Raw genomic sequence first — 21,516 nt, forward strand, 5'->3', positions numbered from 1 at the left:
TTTTGCGACTCCTCTCTGTAGGCTTCTACTTGTTCTCTAAGGGAGTTCTTTATGTCTTTCTTGAAGTCCTCCAGCATCATGATCAAATATGATTTTGAAACTAGATCTTGCTTTTCTGGTGTGTTTGGATATTCCGTGTTTGCTTTGGTGGGAGAATTGGGCTCCGATGATGCCATGTAGTCTTGGTTTCTGTTGCTTTGGTTCCTGTGCTTGCCTCTCGCCATCAGATTATCTCTAGTGTTACTTTGTTCTGCTATTTCTGACCGTGGCTAGACTGTCCTATAAGCCTGTGTGTCAGGAGTGCTGTAGACCTGTTTTCCTGTTTTCTTTCAGCCAGTTATGGGGACAGAGTGTTCTGCTTTCGGGCGTGTAGTTTTTCCTCTCTACAGGTGTTCAGCTGTTCCTGTGGGCCTGTGTCTTGAGTTCACCAGGCAGGTTTCTTGCAGGGGAAAAGTTTGTCCTACCTGTGGTTCCAAGGCTCAAGTTTGCTCGTGGGGTACTGCCTAAGTCCTCTCCGCGGCGGCAGCAACTGGGAAGATCTGCGCTGCTCTTTCCGGGAGCCTCCGTGCACCAGGGTTCCAGATGACGTTTGGTGTTTTCCTCTGGCGTCTGGATGTGCACAAAGTGCAGTCTCTTCTGGTTTCCCAGGCGTGTCTGCCTCTCTGAAGGTTTAGCTCTCCCTCCCACGGGATTTGGGTGCAGAGAACTGTTTATCCGGTCTGTTTCCTTCAGGTTCCAGCGGTGTCTCAGGCGCAGGGATCCTGCCGCTCCTGGGCCCTCCCCTACGGGAACCCAGAGGCCTTATACAGTTGCCTCTTGGGCCATGGATGTGGGCAGGGGTGGGCAGTGTTGGTGGTCTCCTCCGCTCTGCAGCCTCAGGAGTGCCCACCTGATCAGGCGGTGAGGTCTCTCTCCCTCGGGGTGTGGGAGCAGAGAGCTGCTGCGGGCCGGGATCCGCAGGTGTGGGACTTCCGGTAAACACAGGAAGTGCCCGGTCCTAGAGGAATTTTGCCTCTGTGTGTCCTGAGTTCTCCAGGCAGGTTTCTTGCAGGGGAAAAGTTGGTCCTACCTGCGGTTCCAAGGCTCAAGTTTGCTCTTGGGGTACTGCCAAAGTCCTCTCCGTGGCGGCAGCAACCGGGAAGATCTGCGCTGCTCTTTCCGGGAGCCTCCGTGCACCAGGGTTCCAGATGGCGTTTGGTGTTTTCCTCTGGCGTCTGGATGTGCACAGAGTGCAGTCTCTTCTGGTTTCCCAGGCGTGTCTGCCTCTCTGAAGGTTTAGCTCTCCCTCCCACGGGATTTGGGTGCAGAGAACTGTTTATCCGGTCTGTTTCCTTCAGGTTCCAGCGGTGTCTCAGGCGCAGGGGTCCTGCCGCTCCTGGGCCCTCCCCTACGGGAACCCAGAGGCCTTATACAGTTGCCTCTTGGGCCAGGGATGTGGGCAGGGGTGGGCAGTGTTGGTGGTCTCCTCCGCTCTGCAGCCTCAGGAGTGCCCACCTGATCAGGTGGTGAGGTCTCTCTCCCTCGGGGTTTGGGAGCAGAGAGGAGGGTATTTTCTAAATCGAGTTCCAGAGCAGTTAGCTTAAGTCCATTCCCTTTGAGAGTAAGAGTAGCCCCATGATAGACAAGTCCAGGCTGCTATGGAGAATCAGTCCTGTTAGGAACATAATGCTTTATTCTAAACAGGCCAATAACAAATTACTTTTCAGGTCACTCTTCTGTAGAAGATTATCATGCTAGGAATAGTGGTTCAATTGCATGGCATAAATATATACTGCTATTTCAGTATCTATACTGCGTTCAGTATTTATTATATATTTTAGTGTGCTTAGTGTATCAAGGTCAGCAGGAGTTCTAAATGAGACTCTGTCTCATACAGAGGAGACATATCAAACATATTTCTGACAGCCTAGCAGACTACACTGTTTCTACAAGTTACTAATTAATCACGATGTAAAATTTGACTTCTAAATTAAAAGTCACCTTTTTTTACTTGTTCTTCCTCTATAATCTTGTGATTTCCACATCATAAATGATTTCTACTATTTATGGTATGTTTTAAAGATTGGCTGATATTTAACTAATTTAATACCTGAAAAGAATCTCCTTTTGTCATCACGTGCTATATTACTGAGCCTTGATTTTCACTATTAAAAGGCTCTACTACTTTTAGTCAATGCCACCTTATATACTGGGAATGAAATCTCAATGGTCTGATAGAACGTTTAGGACTCTGTGTTTGGGGGATACATTCTATCCTAGGTTGTCTATTCTTGATCATGTTTCTTGTCCAAGGTGTTCGAGGACATGTGGGGGGACATGATTTCCTAGATGGGTCCCTAAAGAAAGGAAAGGGAATCTTGGTAAGACATGAGAATGAAAAACCTCATGAAAATTGTCTTTTTCAACCTGGATCAGAATTCAGGGCACCTAACACCAGGCGAATCATTGCGAGCATACCTAAAACACATTACAATAAGGCAAAAGTTTTCCAGGCAACTGTCTATCCAATCAGTCCTATTCCAGGGCCAAAATACATCCTAGGAAGTACCGAGACAGAAACCCTTTTTCCAAAAGCATATTACCAGGGAATAGATTGTCTAGCTTAACGATGTATGATCAAATGTGGTCTCTGACAAATAACAAAGAGGACGGCAGACCATAAAATACATGTCACATTTTTCATAAGTGACAGTTCGGAGGGGGCAAAGCATGGGTTAATCATTCTTGGGAATTTGGGTGACATCTACCTTTATATCAAGGTAGGGGGCTTCTCTCACCACAAAAAGCAAAAAGCTGAAAATGTAAATTAAAAAAATACACTTGCAGCTTTTACATTGCAGGCAGGCACTTGATCTCCATCTCTAAGGAGGGAGGCCCCTTCTTTATTTTCCTAATAATTGGTGGATGCATTGTGATCTGCAAATCCTATTGCTTATTAAAGTTTGGAACTCCTCCTCAAGTTGGAGAATTCGGCTCAGGCAGTGAATTTCTTTTTGGCTAATCAATACAACATGGTCAGTCCTTCAACCATATACCTATAACCAGTAGAAATGCAGTCAAAAATTTATTTATATGTTTGAGCATTTATATTGACACATACATAACAAAGAAGAAATTGGTGGGGAAGAATCTAGGATTGAGCAAAAACAAAGAAGGGCATAAATTGTTGAGGATATTTGATTATGGTTCCTAGAAAGAGTAGTTGTATTAAAATACTAAAGCTTAGGAAGATATTGCCTTTTCAGATGCAGCTGGGTGTGTCCTGAAAAGATTTGGTTTGGTTGTGTGTCTGAAAGTCTCACTAGAGAAGAATTCTAAAGAGAGGAAAGTTCTTGCCTATTTTAAGACAAATTGCTGGAGAGGGATCTTGTTTCTTTGCTGTAAGACTTGAGGCCATGTCAGCTGGATGCATTGAGGTGCTCATCAGTTAAGTTGAAAACTGTTGACTCCCTACAGATTGTGCTTGGATCCTCACAGCAGAACCACTAATTGCAATGACCTGCTACAGCCTGACAAGGGTATAGTGAGGAAGATAGAGTCGTCTTTAGCAGCAATTAGACATTCGAGAGCCCTCTTGGTGGGCACTCTCTTTTGACTCTATCTCTGTCTCTTGGCTTAGAAGAGCATCTTGGAAGAAGAGGGTGAGAAATAGCAGGACAGAGATGAAACAGGATGTGAGGAAAGGGAGCAGAGGAGCTCTCATGAGTTCTGATGACCTCAAAGAAAGGTCGCCTACCTTGGTAAAAGGTCATGTATGAAGGAGAGGTCTGAGCACCTAGCAGTTTAGTTGTATATTCAAGCTTATAAATAGATATTTCTCATATACTTAGGAAAATTAATTTTACTCTCTAGGTTAGCAGGTTTGTACCAAACTTCCCTTCTTGTTTGTCAGTATTGGAAATACATATTAGGAAGATGTAAAAAGGTAAAGGTTACACACAGTGATATATTATATTTCAAATGTATAAATATTAATTTTAAATGAAAATATACTAAATAATGATATGGCTAAGTTTTGAACATTGAATGTTGTTACACAAGACACAGGTTGCATTCCCAGAGACCATATGGCAGTCTGGTCTGACCATATGACCTGCTGCTCTGACTGCAATCTCTCGGATCTATTCCCCTCCTCTGACCCTTGTACAAACAAGTGCCAGAAAAACACTCATATACATAAAATAAAAATAAAGCATAAAAAAACGGAGTCTTCTATGCAGATGTCACAGCCTTGAGACAAACAGCACTCAGGATGAGGTCAGATGCCCTTCAGTTAAAATTACTCTAGTTAATTACCTAAAACTGAAACCAGTGGACACTATGAGGGCTTTACATTATTTTTAATACTTAGCATGGAAAAACCCCTCTTTAATGTGGAGCTTTTGGATTTACAAGGAAAATCTTTACATTAGCCCACAGCTTCTGTTGGCAGGCCACATACAGAGAGGATATTGAAGAGGGCTAACAATGGTGCTCTTTAGTGATCAGCAACCATTTCCTGCTCTTCTCCCCGGGTTGTCGGGAGAATCTTATTGAAAGGGCAAGATAAGAACCATTTCTGGAGAATCCTATTGAAAGGTAAAGATAAACTCCATTAATCTCCATACGGACCTCATTTGTCTCCATTTGGAAGACCAGACCTGATTTCCTAAAGAGCCATTAAGCACCAGCTTCAGAAGTAGACCCTAAGTCCCTGAAAGTAAGTCATAAGGGAGGAGCTCTAGGAACAGACCCTAAAGTCCAGAACAAGATTATAAACCCCCGCTGCCAGAGACCAATCTTGTTACAACCACAAAATAGTAGAAATATGGTATATCAGAATGCCCGATCTGCACTGTGCAGCCCTATTTCACCATATGATTAAAAGTCCATGACACTGAAATTCAGACACTGACCTGTCACCCCCTAGCACACAGCAATGACATTGTAGATTACCTAATTCTTCTAGACGGTTCCACCTGTTCCCTATAAGAAAGGGTGTGTGTGCCTTTCCTGGGATCGACATTTCAAAGAATGGTTAACACCCACAAACGGGTGTTTTCTACATAGTTAAGTGCTTTTTATTTTTGCATATTATCTGGGCCTAGGGTTTTCTTTCAGTGATTTTCAGACCATTACAACATGTGGCAGGTGAATATCAATTCCTCCTTTCCTGACATCAGTGTGAAATCACAGAAACGAATACCTATTGTGTCCTACAATAGCCCTGTAACTGTCACTATCCTTGGAATCCTTCTGCCTGTGGGTCCTATACTTCCCTCTGCTAAAGGTGAAAAATAGACTGTGCAAGCAATTCACCTTGATTCAAGAGCAGGAACAGAGGACGGTTGGGGGAGGGGAGGAGGTGGAAGAGGAAAGGGAGAGGCAGAAGCAGCAGGACCAGGAGGCGAATGAAGAAATTCCTGCTGAGTGTTGGAATGTAGAAAGATAGGTTATTGGAGGACTGGCACAAGTGACATTGAAACAAGAGTCTTGACCATCAGAAAAGTGTCAGCTCCTACACTAGAATCCTGGGGCAGGAAAACCTATACTGTGTACTTTCATTGCACTCTAACCCTAAGGGCGGTGCTCACGTCACTCAAGATGCAGCAGCCAATCAGGGTCTACAAGAACACTGTCCACCTAGAAGGGGCAGGAACTTCCGAATGCTTTCCTGCCTGCTGTAGGTTCCTCACATGCTTAGCCTAATGTTGGTGCACATGTCACTCAAGATTCACTGGCCAATGAGGACCTCCAAGAAGACCTCCGATCAGAAGAGCAGGTACTTCTGAGCACTTTGGTCTCTGCTGCAGGTTCATCTCCATTGAAGAGCAACCATAATGGATTGGTTTGATGTCGTTTGACCTCTTCTTCTCTGTGCCTTAGCGGAGTACGGACGGGTGAATCACAATTGAATCGCAATATGGTGAGCCTGGGACCACTGCCCCTAACCTGAAGGGAAGGTGACTTGAGAAGCGGGAGTCCGGGTGGCATGCCCAACCCTTGTATGGAGTGGAAACTAACAGCTCCCTGTGTGGTTCCCTATGGTCTGAGCTGCTAGATGTACTCAGTGGTGGCATCTGGATAACTTCATTTTGGAACAAGGGCTTGCATTTAGAAATATCCTTAGCTATATGCCAAATTCGGAGAGGCCTGGTTTGTCTGGTATGTTGTAGAAGGTGTGCCCTTGCCGCTTAAGATCCGTTTGGAGTTAATTTCGTGGAGACTGTAAAACCCATCTCACTCACTGTGTAACGCTCCAAATTTAAGTTGTGATGAGATTAGAATCTGTGATTTAAAGGATTATCCAAAGTTTGGAAAATAGTAGGTCACACGGAGTGAAATTTGGTTGAGGGAATGACTCCCTTTAAAACATCCCACAGAGAAGTAGTATGTTAACCAATCATGTCAGAGATTAGGATGCTAGGATACACATGTTTTTTTCTCAGGGTTGTGGGGAAATATGGCTCCAGATCATATAAAAGAAGAGAACCTTAATTAACAAACACCCACAATGTCCATGACCGGGTCAAAGACCAGCCTATTAAAAAACTGCTGAATGGAGCATTGTGGGGTCGTAACTAACACTAAGGCCTGGTGTGCCATAAAGGACTGCTTTTCTTCTTGAGAAAAGCATAGTTCTGTCCCATGGACAAGACATCTGGTGATACCATTCGAAAAGGAAAAGCACTGTTGTGTTGCAGAATGGCCTGATTGAGCAAGGCTCTCTGTGAGGCCTTCATGGATAGAGAATTACATGGTTCCTTCTGAAACTCAGCCATATCCTTGGATGAGCATGTAACAGCCTGGGTCCTAGAACTTGGAGCCTTTAGTTAATGCCTTGATGTATTTATTAAAGAAACAAAAACAAGAAATAGAGCTCCTTCTCTAAAACCAGCCATGTGCTTGGGAGAGCTGGTAATGGTCTGGGGCCAGGTCCTTTGGAGAGGGGATATCTCTGATCCTGAGATTCCAATAATTCCTACCACGTGGGGCTAATGGAATCAGTTCCAAACCCCTGTAGTCATGGTCAGTAGTTTTGATGAAATTACTCTGTTCTCAGTGTGCAGAATTGTTTGATAGAGCCCTCTTTCTTTTGTCCATTGTATGGTAGTTCCTGCTGACTTCATGGGAGTGTTGCATTTCTTTCCATTTTTCCCTGTAGGTAGTCTACAGCTGCTGTTCTTCAGAAACTTCCCTTAGCATCCGCCTTAGCCCCTCACTACCCCACCTGAGGTTTTATACTTTTTATACTTTCTACCTCCTTTTTTTTTATTAACTTGAGTATTTCTTATTTACATTTCGAATGCCAAGGGCTTCCCCTTCCACTGGTGCTCTTACTAGGATATTCATTGATACCTATGAGGTCAGAGTCCAGGGTCAGTCCATGTATAGTCTTTAGGTAGTGGCTTAGTCCCTGGAAGCTCTGGTTGCTTGGCATTGATATTCATATGGGGTCTCAAGCCCCTTCAAGCTCTTCCAGTTCTTTCTCTGATTCCTTCAACGGGGGTCCTATTCTCAGTTCAGTGGTTTGCTGCGCATTCGCCTCTGTATTTGCTCTATTCTGGCTGTGTCTCTCAGGAGAGATCTATATCCGGCTCCTGTCGGCCTACACTTCTTTGCTTCATCCATCTTGTCTAATTGGGTGGCTGTATATGTATTGGCCACATGTGGGGCAGGCTCTGAATGGGTGTTCCTTCTGTGTCTGTTTTAATCTTTGCCTCTCTATTCCCTGCCAAGGGTATTCTTGTTCCCCTTTTAAAGAAAGAGTGAAGCATTCACATTTTGATCATCCTTCTTGAGTTTCATGTTTTCTATGCAACTAGGGCAATTCAAGCATTTGGGCTAATAGCCACTTATCAATGAATGCATACCATATGTGTTTTTCTGTGATTGGGTTACCTCACTCAGGATGATATTTTCCAGTTCCAACCATTTGTCTATGAATTTCATAAAGGCATTGTTTTTGATAGCTGAGTAGTATTCCATTGTGTAGATGTACCACATTTTCTGTATCCATTCCTCTGTTGAAGGGCATCTGGGTTCTTTCCAGCTTCTGGCTATTATAAATAAGGCTGCTATGAACATAGTGGAGCATGTGTCTTTTTTATATGTTGGGGCATCTTTTGGGTATATGCCCAAGAGAGGTATAGCTGGATCCTCAGGTAGTTCAATGTCCCAATTTTCTGAGGAACCTCCAGACTGATTTCCAGAATGGTTGTACCAGTCTGCAATCCCACAAACAATGGAGGAGTGTTCCTCTTTCTCCACATCCTCGCCAGCATCTGCTGTCACCTGAGTTTTTGATCTTAGCCATTCTCACTGGTGTGAGGTGAAATCTCAGGGTTGTTTTGATTTACATTTCCCTTATGACTAAGGATGTTGAACATTTCTTTAGGTGTTTCTCAGCCATTTGGCATTCCTCAGCTGTGAATTCTTTGTTTAGTTCTGAACCCCATTTTTAAATAGGGTTATTTGGCTCCCTGCTGTCTAACTTCTTGAGTTCTTTGTTTATTTTGGATATAAGCCCTCTATCCGTTGTAGGATTGGTAAAGATCTTTTCCCAATCTGTTGGTTGCCGTTTTGTCCTAACCACAGTGTCCTTTGCCTTACAGAAGTTTTGCAGTTTTATGAGATCCCATTTGTCGATTCTTGAATTTAGAGCATAAGCCATTGGTGTTTTATTCAGGAAATTTTTTCCAGTGCCCATGTGTTCGATATGCTGCCCTAGTTTTTCTTCTATCAGTTTGAGTGTATCTGCTTTGATGTGGAGGTCCTTGATCCACTTGCACTTACCCTTTGTACAGGGTGATAAGCATGGATCGATTTGTATTCTTCTACATGTTGACCTCCTGTTGAACCAGCACCATTTGCTGAAAATGCTATCTTTTTCCCATTTGATGGTTTTGGCTCCTTTGTCAAAAATCAAGTGCCCACACCAGTGGAAGGGGAAGCCCTGGGTCCTGCTAAGACTGAACCCCCAGTGAACTAGATTGTTGGGGGGAGGGCGGCAATGGGGGGAGGATGGGGAGGGAAACAGCCATAAAGAAGGAGAGGGGGAGGGATTAGGAGGATGTTTGCCCGGAAACCTGGAAAGGGAATAACACTCGAAATGTATATAAGAAATACTCAAGTTAATAAAAAAAATAAAATCAAGTGCCCTTAGGTGTGTGGGTTCATTTCTGGGTCTTCAATTCTGTTCCATTGGTCTAGCTGTCTGTCTCTGTACCAATACCATGCAGTTTTTGATCACTATTGCTCTGTAATAGTGCTTGAGTTCAGGGATAGTGATTCCCCCTGAAGTCCTTTTATTGTTGAGGATAGTTTTAGCTATCCTGGGTTTTTTGTTATTCCAGATGAATTTGCAAATTGTTCTGTCTAACTCTTTGAAGAATTGGATTGGTATTTTGATGGGGATTGCATTGAATGTGTAGATTGCCTTTGGTAAAATGGCCATTTTTACTATATTAATCCTGCCAATCCATGAGCATGGGAGATCTTTCCATCTTCTGAGGTCTTCTTCAATTTCTTTCTTCAGAGTCTTGAAGTTCTTATTGTACAGATCTTTTACTTGCTTAGTTAAAGTCACACCGAGGTACTTTATATTGTTTGGGTCTATTATGAAGGGTGTCATTTCCCTAATTTCTTTCTCGGCTTATTTCTCTTTTGTGTAGAGGAAGGCTACTGATTTGTTTGAGATAATTTTAAACCCAGCCACTTTGCTGAAGTTGTTTATCAGCTTTAGTAGTTCTCTGGTGGAACTTTTGGGATCACTTAAATATACTATCATCTCATCTGCAAATAGTGATATTTTGACTTCTTCTTTTCCAATCTGTATCCCCTTGATTTCCTTTTGTTGTCTGATTGCTCTGGCTAGAACTTCAAGAACTATCTTGAATAAGTAGGGAGAGAGTGGGCAGCCTTGTCTAGTCCCTGATTTTAGTGGGATTGCTTCAAGTTTCTCTCCATTTAGTTTAATGTTAACAACTGGTTTGCTGTATATAGCTTTTACTATGTTTAGGTATGGGCCTTGAATTCCTATTCTTTCTAGGTGTATTATCATGAAGGGGTGTTGAATTTTGTCAAATGTTTTCTCAGCATCTAATGAAATGAGCATGTGGTTTTGTTCTTTCAGTTTGTTTATATATTGGACGACATTGATGGTTTTCCGTATATTAAACCATCCATGCATGCCTGGGATGAAGCCTACTTGATCATGGTGGATGATTGTTTTGATGTGCTCTTGGATTCGGTTTGCCAGAATTTTATTGAGTATTTTTGTGTCGATATTCATAAGGGAAATTGGTCTGAAGTTCTCTTTCTTTGAAGGTCTGATAGAATTCTGCACTAAACCCATCTGGACCTGGGCTCTTTTTGTTTCGGAGACCTTTAATGACTGCTTCTATTTCCTTAGGAGTAATGGGGTTGTTTAACTGGTTTATCTGTTACTGATTTAACTTCGGTACCTGGTATCTGTCTAGGAAATTGTCCATTTCCTGCAGATTTTCAAGTTTTGTTGAATATAGTTTTATAGTAAGATCTGATGATTTTTTGAATTTCCTCTGAATCTGTAGTTATGTCTCCCTTTTCATTTTTGATTTTGTTAATTTGGACACACTCTCTGTGTCCTCTCATTAGTCTGGCTAAGGGTTTATCTATATTGTTGATTTTCCAAAGAACCAACTTTTGGTTCTGTTGATTCTTTCTATGGTCCTTTTTGTTTCTACTTGGCTGATTTCAGCTCTGAGTTTGATTATTTCCTGTCTTCTGAGGAGGAGTTCCTGGGTATATTTGCTTCTTTTTGTTCTAGAGCTTTTAGGTGTGCTGTCAAGCTGCTGACATATGCTCTCTCCTGTTTCTTTCTGCAGGCACTCAGAGCCATGAGTTTTCCTCTTAGCACAGCTTTCATTGTGTCCCATAAGTTTGGGTATGTTGTACGTTCCTTTTCATGAAATTCTAAGAAGTCTTTAATTTCTTTCTTTATTTCTTCCTTGACCAGGTTATCATTGAGTAGAACATTGTTCAATTTCCACGTATATGTGGGCAATCATTCCTTATTGTTATTGAAGACCAGGTTTAGGCTGTGGTGGTCTGATAGCACGCATGAGATTATTTCTATCTTTCTGTACCTGTTGAGGCCCTTTCTTTGACCAATTATATGGTCAGTTTTGGAGAAAGTACCATGAGGAGCTGAGAAGAAGGTATATCCTTTTGCTTTAGGATAGAATGTTCTATAAATATCTGTTAAGTCCATTTGGTTCATGACTTCTGTTTGTCTGTCTACGTCTCTGTTTAATTTCTGTTTCCATGATCTGTCCATTGATGAGAGTGGGGTGTTGAAATCTCCTACTATTATTGTGTGAGGTGCAATGTATGTTTTGAGCTTTAGTAAGGTTTCTTTCACGTATGTAGGTGCCCTTGTATTTGGGGCATAGATATTTAGGATTGAGAGTTCATCTTGGTGGATTTTTCCTTTGATGAATATGAAGTGTCCTTCATTATCTTTTTTGATGACTTTTAGTGGAAAATTGATTTTATTTGATATTAGAATGGGTACTCCAGCTTGCTTCTTCCGACCATTTGCTTGGAAATTTGTTTTCCAGCCTTTTACTCTGAGGTAGTGTCTGTCTTTGTCTCTGAATTGTGTTTCATGTAGGCAGCAGAATGCAGGGTCCTCATTGCGTATCCAGTTTGTTAATCTATGTCTTTTTATTGGGGAGTTGAGGCCATTGATGTTGAGAGATATTAAGGAATAGTGATTATTGCTTCCTGTTATATTCATATTTGGATGTGAGGTTATGTTTGTGTGCTTTTCTTCTCTTTGTTTTGTTGCCAAGACGATTAGTTTCTTGCTTCTTCTAGGGAATAGCTTGCCTCCTTATGTTGGGCTTTACCCTTTATTATCCTTTGTAGTGCTGGATTTGTAGAAAGATATTGTGTAAATTTGGTTTTGTCATGGAATATCTTGGTTTCTCCATCTATGTTAATTGAGAGTTTTGCAGGATACAGTAACCTGGGCTGGCATTTGTGTTCTCTTAGGGTCTGTATGACATCTGTCCAGGATCTTCTGGCTTTCATAGTCTCTGTCAAAAAGTCTGGTGTGATTCTGATAGGTCTGCCTTTATATGTTACTTGACCTTTTTCCCTTACTGCTTTTAATATTCTTTCTTTATTTTGTGCATTTGGTGTTTTGACTATTATGTGTCGGGAGGTGTTTCTTTTCTGGTCCAATCTATTTGGAGTTCTGTAGGCTTCTTGTATGCCTATGGGTATCTCTTTTTTTAGGTTAGGGAAGTTTTCTTCTATGATTTTGTTGAAGATATTTTCTGGTCCTTTGAGCTGGGAGTCTTCACTCTCTTCTATACCTATTATCCTTATTTGATCTTCTCATTGAGTCCTGGATTTCCTGTATGTTTTGGACCAGTAGCTCTTTCCGCTTTACATTATCTTTGACAGTTGAGTCGATGATTTCTATGGAATCTTCTGCTCCTGAGATTCTCTCTTCTATCTCTTGTATTCTGTTGGTGATGCTTGTATCTACGGCTCCTTGTCTCTTCCTTTGGTTTTCTATATCCAGGGTTGTTTCCATGTGTTCTTTCTTGATTGGTTATATTTCCATTTTATTTCCTTCAATTGTTTGATTGTGTTTTCCTGCAATTCTTTCAGGGATTTTCGTGATTCCTCTCTATAGGCTTCTGCTTGTTTATTTATGTTTTCCTGGATTTCTTTCAGGGATTTTTGTGATTCCTCTCTGTAGGCTTCTACTTGTTTATTTATGTTTTCCTGGAATTCTTTCAGGGAATCTTGTGATTCCTCTCTGTAGGCTTCTACTTGTTTATTTATGTTTTCCTGTATTTCTCTAAGGGAGTTCTTCATGTCTTTCTTGAAGTCCTCCAGCATCATGATCAAATATGATTTTGAAACTAGATTTTGTTTTTCTGGTGTGTTTGGATATTCCGTGTTTGCTTTGGTGGGAGAGTTGGGCTCCGATGATGCCATGTAGTCTTGGTTTCTGTTGCCTGGGTTCCTGCGCTTGCCTCTCGCCATCCGATTATCTCCAGTGTTACTTTGTTATGCTATGTCTGACAGTAGCTAGACTGTCCTAGAAGCCTGTGTGTCAGGAGTTCTGTAGACCTGTTTTCCTGTTTTCTTTCAGCCAGTTATGGGAAGAGAGTGTTCTGCTTTCAGGCGTGTAGTTTTTCCTATCTACAGGTCTTCAGCTGTTCCTGTGGGCCTGTGTCTTGAGTTCACCAGGCAGGTCGCTTGGAGCAGGACGGTTTGTCTTACCTGTGGTCCCGAGGGTCAAGTTTGCTCGTGGGGTGTTGTTTATGAGCTCTCATCGGGGGCAGCAACCAGGAAGATCTGCGCCGCCCTTCCGGGAGCTTCTGTGCACCAGGGTTCCAGATGGAGTTTGGTGTTTTCCTCTGGAGTCAGAGATGTGGGCAGAGTGTAGTCTCTTCTGGTTTCCCAGGCGTGTCTGCCTCTCTGAAGGTTCAGCTCTCCTTCCCAAGGGATTTGGGTGCAGAGATCTGTGTATCCAGTTGGTCCCTTCAGGTTCCGGCGGTGTCTCAGACGAAGCGGACTTGCTGCTCCTGTGCCCTTATCCCCCTTGCTTTCTTCTTGATTAAAGTTTCTATATTCTTCAATTTAAGTGTAGTAGCACAAGAGAGTTTTAAAATTACCTATTTGAGTCATGGAATGAACTGCATTGCAGTAACAGGGAGAAGATTTGCATGTGGAGCATGGCTTCTGCTCTCAGACCACAACAGTAGAAACAGTGTCCTGTGTACACTGGAGAGTGAAACAGGATAGGTAATAGCTAGGTCACAGACTCATTAATGTTTAAAATACTCAGCTGCAGGCCTTGCCATTTTAAAGAAAGACCTGATTGACAAAGGCTTGGTGATTTTGTAATTTCCTACCAAGTGTTAATTCATACGTTTTAATGTAAAACACACAAGATTGGTGGGTGTACAATTTGGAGCGATTAGGTTGATGCAATGAATGTTGAATTTCCAGTTAGGGTACTGTCCTATGTGGTTATGTGCTGTCCTCATTGACATAGTTCAGTCAGTTCGATATTTGAGACACAGACCACTCATTGGCTGCAGCTGTGTGTGTCATGTTATGGGACTCAGCCCCTAACAGTCTACATAGGGGAAAGATCAAAAGTAATTTAGTAATGCCACAGCCTCTGCCAGGGAATGCCTCTTCTTTTTCAAAGTTAATTTACCTTTGCATTTTTTCAATTATATATATTTTCCTCTAAAGACCATTCTTGGCATGACTTTATTTTTCATTTTTCATTAATTTTTTATTATATATTTCTTTTCTTACCTTTCGAAGGTTATTTCCCTTCCCGGTGTCCTGTCCATAATCCCCCAGTCCATTCCCTCCCCATCCCCCATACATGTATTCCCCTTATAAATCCCCGTATTGCCCTCCCCCCATATTCCCCTGCACTTGGGTTCCAACCTTGGTAAGACCAAGGACTTTCCTTAGCACTGGTGCCCCACCAAGTCTATTCTCTGCTACATATGCAGTTGGAGCCCTGGTTCAGTCCAGTAGTGGTTTAGTCTCTAGAAGCTCTGGTTGGTTGTTGTTTTTATGGTGTTGCAAGCTTCTTCAACTCTTTCAATACTTCCTCTAATTCCTCCAAGGGGGCCCTATTTTCAATTCGGTGGCTTGCTGATAGCATTGACCTCTGTATTGGACAGGATCTGGATGTGTCTCTCAGGAGTGATCTATAGCCAGTCCCTTTCCGCATGCATTTTCTAGTTTCATCAGTCTTATCTAGTTTTGGTGGCTGCATATATATTGTCCACAGGCGTGTCAGGCTCTGAATGGCCATTACTTGAGTCACTACTCTAATCTTTGCATCCATATCACCTCCTATGAATATTTTCCCCATTTTAAGAAGGGATGGGAACATCTGCATTTTGGTCATCCTTCTTCTTGAGCTTACTTTGGTCTGTAGATTGCATCTTGGGTAATTTGAGTTTTTGGCTAATATCCACTTACCAATGAGTGCATACAAAGTGTGTTTTTGTGTGATTGAGTAACCTCAGTCAGGATGATATTTTCTAGTTCATTTCATTTGCCTATGCATTTCATGAAGTCATTGTTTTTGATAGCTGAAGTCATTGTGTAGATGTACCACATTTTTTGAATCCATTCCTCTGTTGACGGGCATCTAGGTTCTTCCCAGCTTCTGGCTATTATAAGTAAGGCTGCTATGAACATAATGGAGCATGTGTCTTTGTTATATGTTGGAGCATCTTTTTGGTATATGCTTGGTCCTCAGGTAGTATAATGTCCAATATTCTGAGGAACCTCCAGACTGATTTCCAGAGTGGTTGTACCAGTTTGCAGTCCCACCAACAATGGAGGAGTATTTCTCTTTCTCAACATCCTCGCCAGCATCTGCTGTCGCTGGAGTTTTTTATCTTAGCCATTCTGACTGGTGTGAGGTGGAATCTCAGGGTTGTTTTGATTTGCATTTCCCTGATGACTAAGGATGTTGAACATTTCTTTAGGTGCTTTTTGGCCATTCGATAATCCTCAGCTAGGAATGTTTTGTTTAGCTCTGTACCCCGTTTTTAATAGGGCGATTTGGATCTCTGGAGTCTAACTTCTTGAGTTCTTTGTGTATTTTGGATATTAACCCTCTATCAGATGTAGGATTGGTAAAGATCTTTTCCCAATCTGTTGGTTGCTGTTTTGTCCTATTGACAGTGTCTTTTGCTTTACAAAAGCTTTGCAGTTTCATGAGGTCCTATTTGTGTATTATTGATCTTAGAGCATAAGCCATTGGTGTTTTGTTCAGTAAATTTTCCCCAGTGCCAGAGTGTTCGAGACTCTTCCCCACTTTTTCATCTATTAATTTGAGTGTATCTGGTTTGATGTGGAGGTCCTTGACCCACTTGGGCTTAAGCTTTGTACATGGTGATAAGAATGGATCAAGCCTACTTGATCATGATGGATGATTGTTCTGATATGTTCTTGGATTTGGTTTGCAAGAATTTATTGAGTATTTTTGCGTCGATATTCATAAGTGAACTTGGTCTGAATTTCTCTTTCTTTGTTGGGTCTTTGTGTGGTTTTGGTATAAGAGTAACTGTGGCTTCATAGAAGGAATTTGGAAGTGCTCTATCTCTTTCAATTTTGTGGAATAGTTTGGACAGTATTGGTACGAGGTCTTCTATGAAGGTCTGATAGTATTCTGCACTGAACCCATCTAAACCTGGGCTCTTTTTGGTTGGGAGACTTTTAATAACTGCTTCTAATTCTTTTGGAGTTATGTGGTTGTTTAGATGATTTATTTATTCCTGATTTAACTTTGGTACCTGGTATCTGTCTAGAAACTTGTCCATTTCCTCCAGATTTTCCAGTTTTGTTGACTATAGGCTTTTGTAGTAGGATCGAATGATTTTTTTTAAATTTCTTCAGATTCTGTTATCTCTCCCTTTTCATTTCTGATTTTCTTAATTTGGATACACTCTCTGTGACCTCTGGTTAGTCTGGCTAAGTGTTTATCTATCTCGTTAATTTTTTCAAAGAACCAGCTCCTGAGTTTGGTGATTCTTTGTATAGTCCTTTTCTTTCCTACTTGGTTGATTTCAGCTCTGAGTTTGATTATTTCCTGGCTTCTACTCTTTTTGGGTTTATTTATTTCTTTTTGTTCTAGAGCTTTAAGGTTTGCTGTCAAGCTGCTGGCATATGCTCTCTCCTGTATCTTTTTGCAGGCACTCAGAGCTATGAGTTTTCCTCTTAGTACCACTTTCCTTGTGTCCCATAAGTTTGGGAATGTTTTATCTTCATTTTCATTAAATTCTAAGAAGTCTTTAATTTCCTTCTTTATTTCTTCCTTGTCCACATTGTCATTGAGTAGAGCATTGTTCAACTTCCATGTATTTGTGGGCTTTCTGTCATTACTGTTGTTATTGATGACCAGTCTTAGTGCGTGGTGATCTGAAAGGACGCTTGGGATTATTTCTATGTTCCTGTATCTGTTGAGGCCTGTTTTGTGACCGATTATATGGTCAATTTTGGAGAAGGTTCCATGAGGTGCTGAGAAGAAGGTATATCCTTTTGCTTCCAGGATGGAATGTTTTATAAATATCTGTTATATCCAATTGGTTAATAACTTCTGTTAGTTTCTCTACACGTCTTTTAATTTCTTTTTCCATGATGTATCCAGTGATGAGAGTAGGATGTTGAAATCTCCTTGTATTATCGTGTGAGGTGCAATGTGTGGTTTGAGCTTTAGTAAGGTTCCTTTTATGAATGTAGGTGCCCTTGCATTTGGAGCATAGATATTTAGGATTGAGAGTTCATCTTGGTGGATGTTTCCTGTGATGAGTATAAAGTGTCCTTCCTTATCTTTTTTAATGAATCTTGGATGGCAACTTCAGCTTGTTTCTTCAGACCATTTGCTTGCAAAATTGTTTTCCAGCCATTTACTCTGAGGTAGTGTCTGTCTTTGTCTCTGAGGTGTGTTTCCTGCTTGCAGCAAAATATTGGGTCCTCTTTATGTATCCAGTCTGTTAGTCTATGTCTTTTTATTGGGGAGTTGAGACCATTGATGTTGAGAGATATTAAGGAATAGTGATTGTCGCTTCCTTTTATTTTCATTGTTAAAGGTGGAATTATGTTTGTCTGTCGCGCGCCCAACGTCTCGCCAGTAAGAACGACGCGAGGCAACAGGATTCTTCTGGGAACAAGCCTTTACTGTACAGCTCTCTTGAACAGGAACAGGGGACCACGAGCGGCAAAGTCGCTCGCCTTATATACACAACAGTATGCTAATAATCTCTCAGGGATTGGTAGGGCACAGATCACTCCACTATCACCCCACTACTTGTCCTCCAGGGATTGGCAGAGAATGAATCACCTCACTAGCATGGTACCGCCCCTCATTAGCATATTAACGGCCAACTGACACCAGGTGCAAAACCTGCTCATGCGCAGTACCAAGTTCACCACTGGAGGGCGCCCTACATCTCCCCCTTTTTTGTTTAATAAATGAGTGGTCTAGATCTGGGTGTCACGTCAATCTTGTCATTGCTCCTGTCTTAGGTCGTTGTCATCCAAACTCGGCCTTACCGGTCGTAGAGTTACCCTATCGCCACTGGGCCCCATGTCTTAGGTTGGTCTGAGCTCGAGGAAAGTTGCCCGTCTCTGGATACAATGACTCCACGTGACAGTGACAAAAATGATCTAGGGCGAACTCTTAATCTTTCAAAGAGGCCAGCCATATGTTGGGAGAAGCACCCTTTTTAATGGTGGTCATAACCTGGTAAACAACGACTTTGTGTCTGGCATGTTCTCTTTTTAAATGGCCAATAAGCCAGAGACCTACTCCGTATCCCAGTAGGACAATAGCTCCCCAGGGAAACATGCCCGCCCATTCCTTACCAAGGGAGAAAGCATTGGTAATCCATGAGGTAAAGTCTTCAACTGTGATGGGGTCCAGCCTAGTGCTGTTGAGGACAGCAATCTGCATCAGCAATTGTCTTGATAGTTGCTCTGCTTTCATGGACCAGTTTCCTTTCCGATAATTCGAGATTTCTTTGTTCTGTTGAGAATGCTGAGAAAATTTAGTTCGCAAAGGAGTAATGCATAAACCTCTAAGGGAGGAAACGCAAGACAGCTGGGTCATATGATACAGTGCTTCAATTTGTTCTTGAACTAAATCTATCCTTTGATTGGCTAATAGAAGGCCAGATGCCAAATGGGTATTAAATTCTTCTTCTATCTCTAGCGCCACTGCAGTTCTTTCTACAATCTGATTGACAGTTTCAGCCATCTGTATTTGATTGGTCATAGCAATTGCAGCTGTGGTAGCTGCGGCAGCAGACAGCACAATGGCTGAAATTATGACTGCCGTAATTCCAAAATCTCTTTTGGCTCTCAGCAAATTAAGAATAGGAAAGCTATCTGGGTTTGCCTCCACTGGGATTGGTACAAAGGAGGGAATCTTAACCATCACTGCGGTGTCATTGGTGCATCCCAGCATTCAGCTAAATAGCAGACTACATCAGAGCTATTACAATTTAAAGCACCACTGCTTACATTAGTGCTTATCAGAAAGAAAAAAGGTGATCTAACACATACTGAAGTACTAGTGGCAGTATTATTTGCCAAGAGGTTATTATATTGAATATTGGTCAACCTGGTATCATTTTTTCTGGCAGCTGAAACATTATACAGCACGAAGTTCTCACCCATCAACCTAGCAAAGGGGGTCAGGGATGTATATGCCCCTTGCTCATTGGACAGCACCCATGGAAAGAAAAAGGTTGGCAAAGCATTAGAATTGCTATGAACTGGCATGGGTACTGGTCAGGATCTGGCAATAGCCCAGAGGGTGAGCGAATTAACCTGTATTACCATTCCCAGTAGTAATAGTAGGGTTCATAGTCTCATCGTCAGGAAGAGCAGAAGGCAATTTTCGAGTCAAGCGCTCGGGTACCCAAATTGGATTTTCTTGATTCTGCGGAAAAACACAAATCGCTCCCCTAGATCTCGAAATCACGGGATCTGGGCCACGCCATTCATCAGTTAAGACATCCTTCCACTTTACTTCTGCATTCGTTATAGGTGTAGAGTAGCATGGCGATCTGAGGCAGAGCGGCCATGCACATCCAAAATTAAGAAATTTAGAGTAAAAAGAGCTAAAGAAAGTTGTTCTTTTGGTGTTTGGCTGCTGGCAATTCCCTCTTTTTTTTTTTTATAAGCTCTTTTAAGGTATGATGTACCCTTTCCACAATTCCTTGACCTTGGGGATTGTATGGCAATCCTGTAGTATGTTTGACCTGCATTGTCTGGCAAAATGCCTGAAAGGACTTTGCAGTGGAGGCAGGCCCATTGTCTGTCTTGAGACTATCAGGCTTTCCCCAGGCTGCCCATGCCTCTAAGCAATGGCTAATGGCATTACGAGCCTTTTCACCAGTCATCAGAGTAGCGTGTATAATACCGGAAGAGGTATCAACAGAAACATGAGCATATTTTAAATTTCCAAATTGAGATATGTGTGTGACATCCATCTGCCAAAGTTTTAGTGGGATCAGACCACGAGGGTTAATCCCCACATGAGGAGGGTGGTGAAATTGAACACAATTTTGGCAACGTAACACCACATCACACAGCTCTAGCGATTTTAAATTTTGGTTGAAGAGTAAATGCAGGTACATGAAACTTTTGATGAAATTCTCTAGTGAGATCAACTGGAGCGGCATGAAAAATAAACTCTCTACGAGTACTAGCATCCACCAGGGCGTTATTACTGGTCATGGGACCAGGCAAATTAGTATGGGCGAATATGTTGTATGAAAAATTTATTTTTTCTGGCCCAAATCAAATTTTGTAATTCTAAAAGAATTTGACATACAGTACTAGTCGACCGATTTGGCCCTGCAATTTCAAGTGAGCGCACCGCATTAACTACATAAGCAGAGTCAGAAATTAAATTAAAAGAATCATGAAATCTTTTGAAAACTTCCAATACAATTTTACATTCTGTAATTTGGGGGGTGCCTGGACTGTATTGATTTAATACTGGTTCTTGAGAATCAACCATATAGGCACCTACACCTGTTTTGGAGCCATCTGTATAAATATCTAACGCTCCAGACAAAGGCAGTGATCTTAGGAAAGATGACTGGATGTTCAGTAAAAAATTGTAACAAAGGATCCTTAGGATAATGACTGTCAAACTCTCCATCAAAACTACAGCATAATATGACCCAATCATCTATCAAGGCACACAATGTTTCTATTTGAGCTGTTATATATGGTATAATAATTTTCTTGGGTAAAATACCAAAATGCTGAATACAAGATTTAACGCCTAACACAGCAAGCTGTGCAATGGCAGAAGGATAATGTTCAAGAGTCTTATTAGGAGAAATATGGGGATAAATCCAAAGAAGTGGACCTTGTTGCCATAATACTCCTGTAGGCTGACAAAAGGTTCTCAGTATACACAAAAGGAGATCCTCCTTTTCCTTGTACCTTTATAGCATTGCCTTTTCCAGTCTTTCTTCTTTCCTCAAGGATAATCGTGCTTCCTTGGTTAAAGCACGGGATGAAGTAAGCTGAGAATCCCCTTTCAGGATCTCATAAAGTGGTTGTAAATCTACATTGGGCATTTTAATATAGGGTCGAATCCAATTTATGCTTCCTAGTAATTTTTGAAAGTCATTTAATGTTTTTAAATGATCTTTTTGTAATTCAATTTTTTGAGGGGAAATACTATGAGGAGTGATTTTAGTTCCTAAATATTCTCCCATTTGGCCCATTTGAACCTTTTCAGGTGTTATGAACAATTGATTGTTTTCAAGCACCTTAACCACTTTTGCATAGGCCGCTTCTAGGGTGCCAGGATCTTCATATCTCTACCTCTCACACTGAGCAGCCTCTTCCTCGAGATCAGCCTCATCATCCCAAAATCCAGTCTCCAAAACACCGAGTCTATCCTTCATGCTACAAGGTTTGACTGCCAATTCCTACATATGAACACATGATGGTGCGGTC

The sequence above is a fragment of the Rattus norvegicus genome, chromosome 17, assembly GCF_036323735.1.
Source record: "Rattus norvegicus strain BN/NHsdMcwi chromosome 17, GRCr8, whole genome shotgun sequence".
Taxonomy (NCBI): Eukaryota; Metazoa; Chordata; class Mammalia; order Rodentia; family Muridae; genus Rattus; species Rattus norvegicus.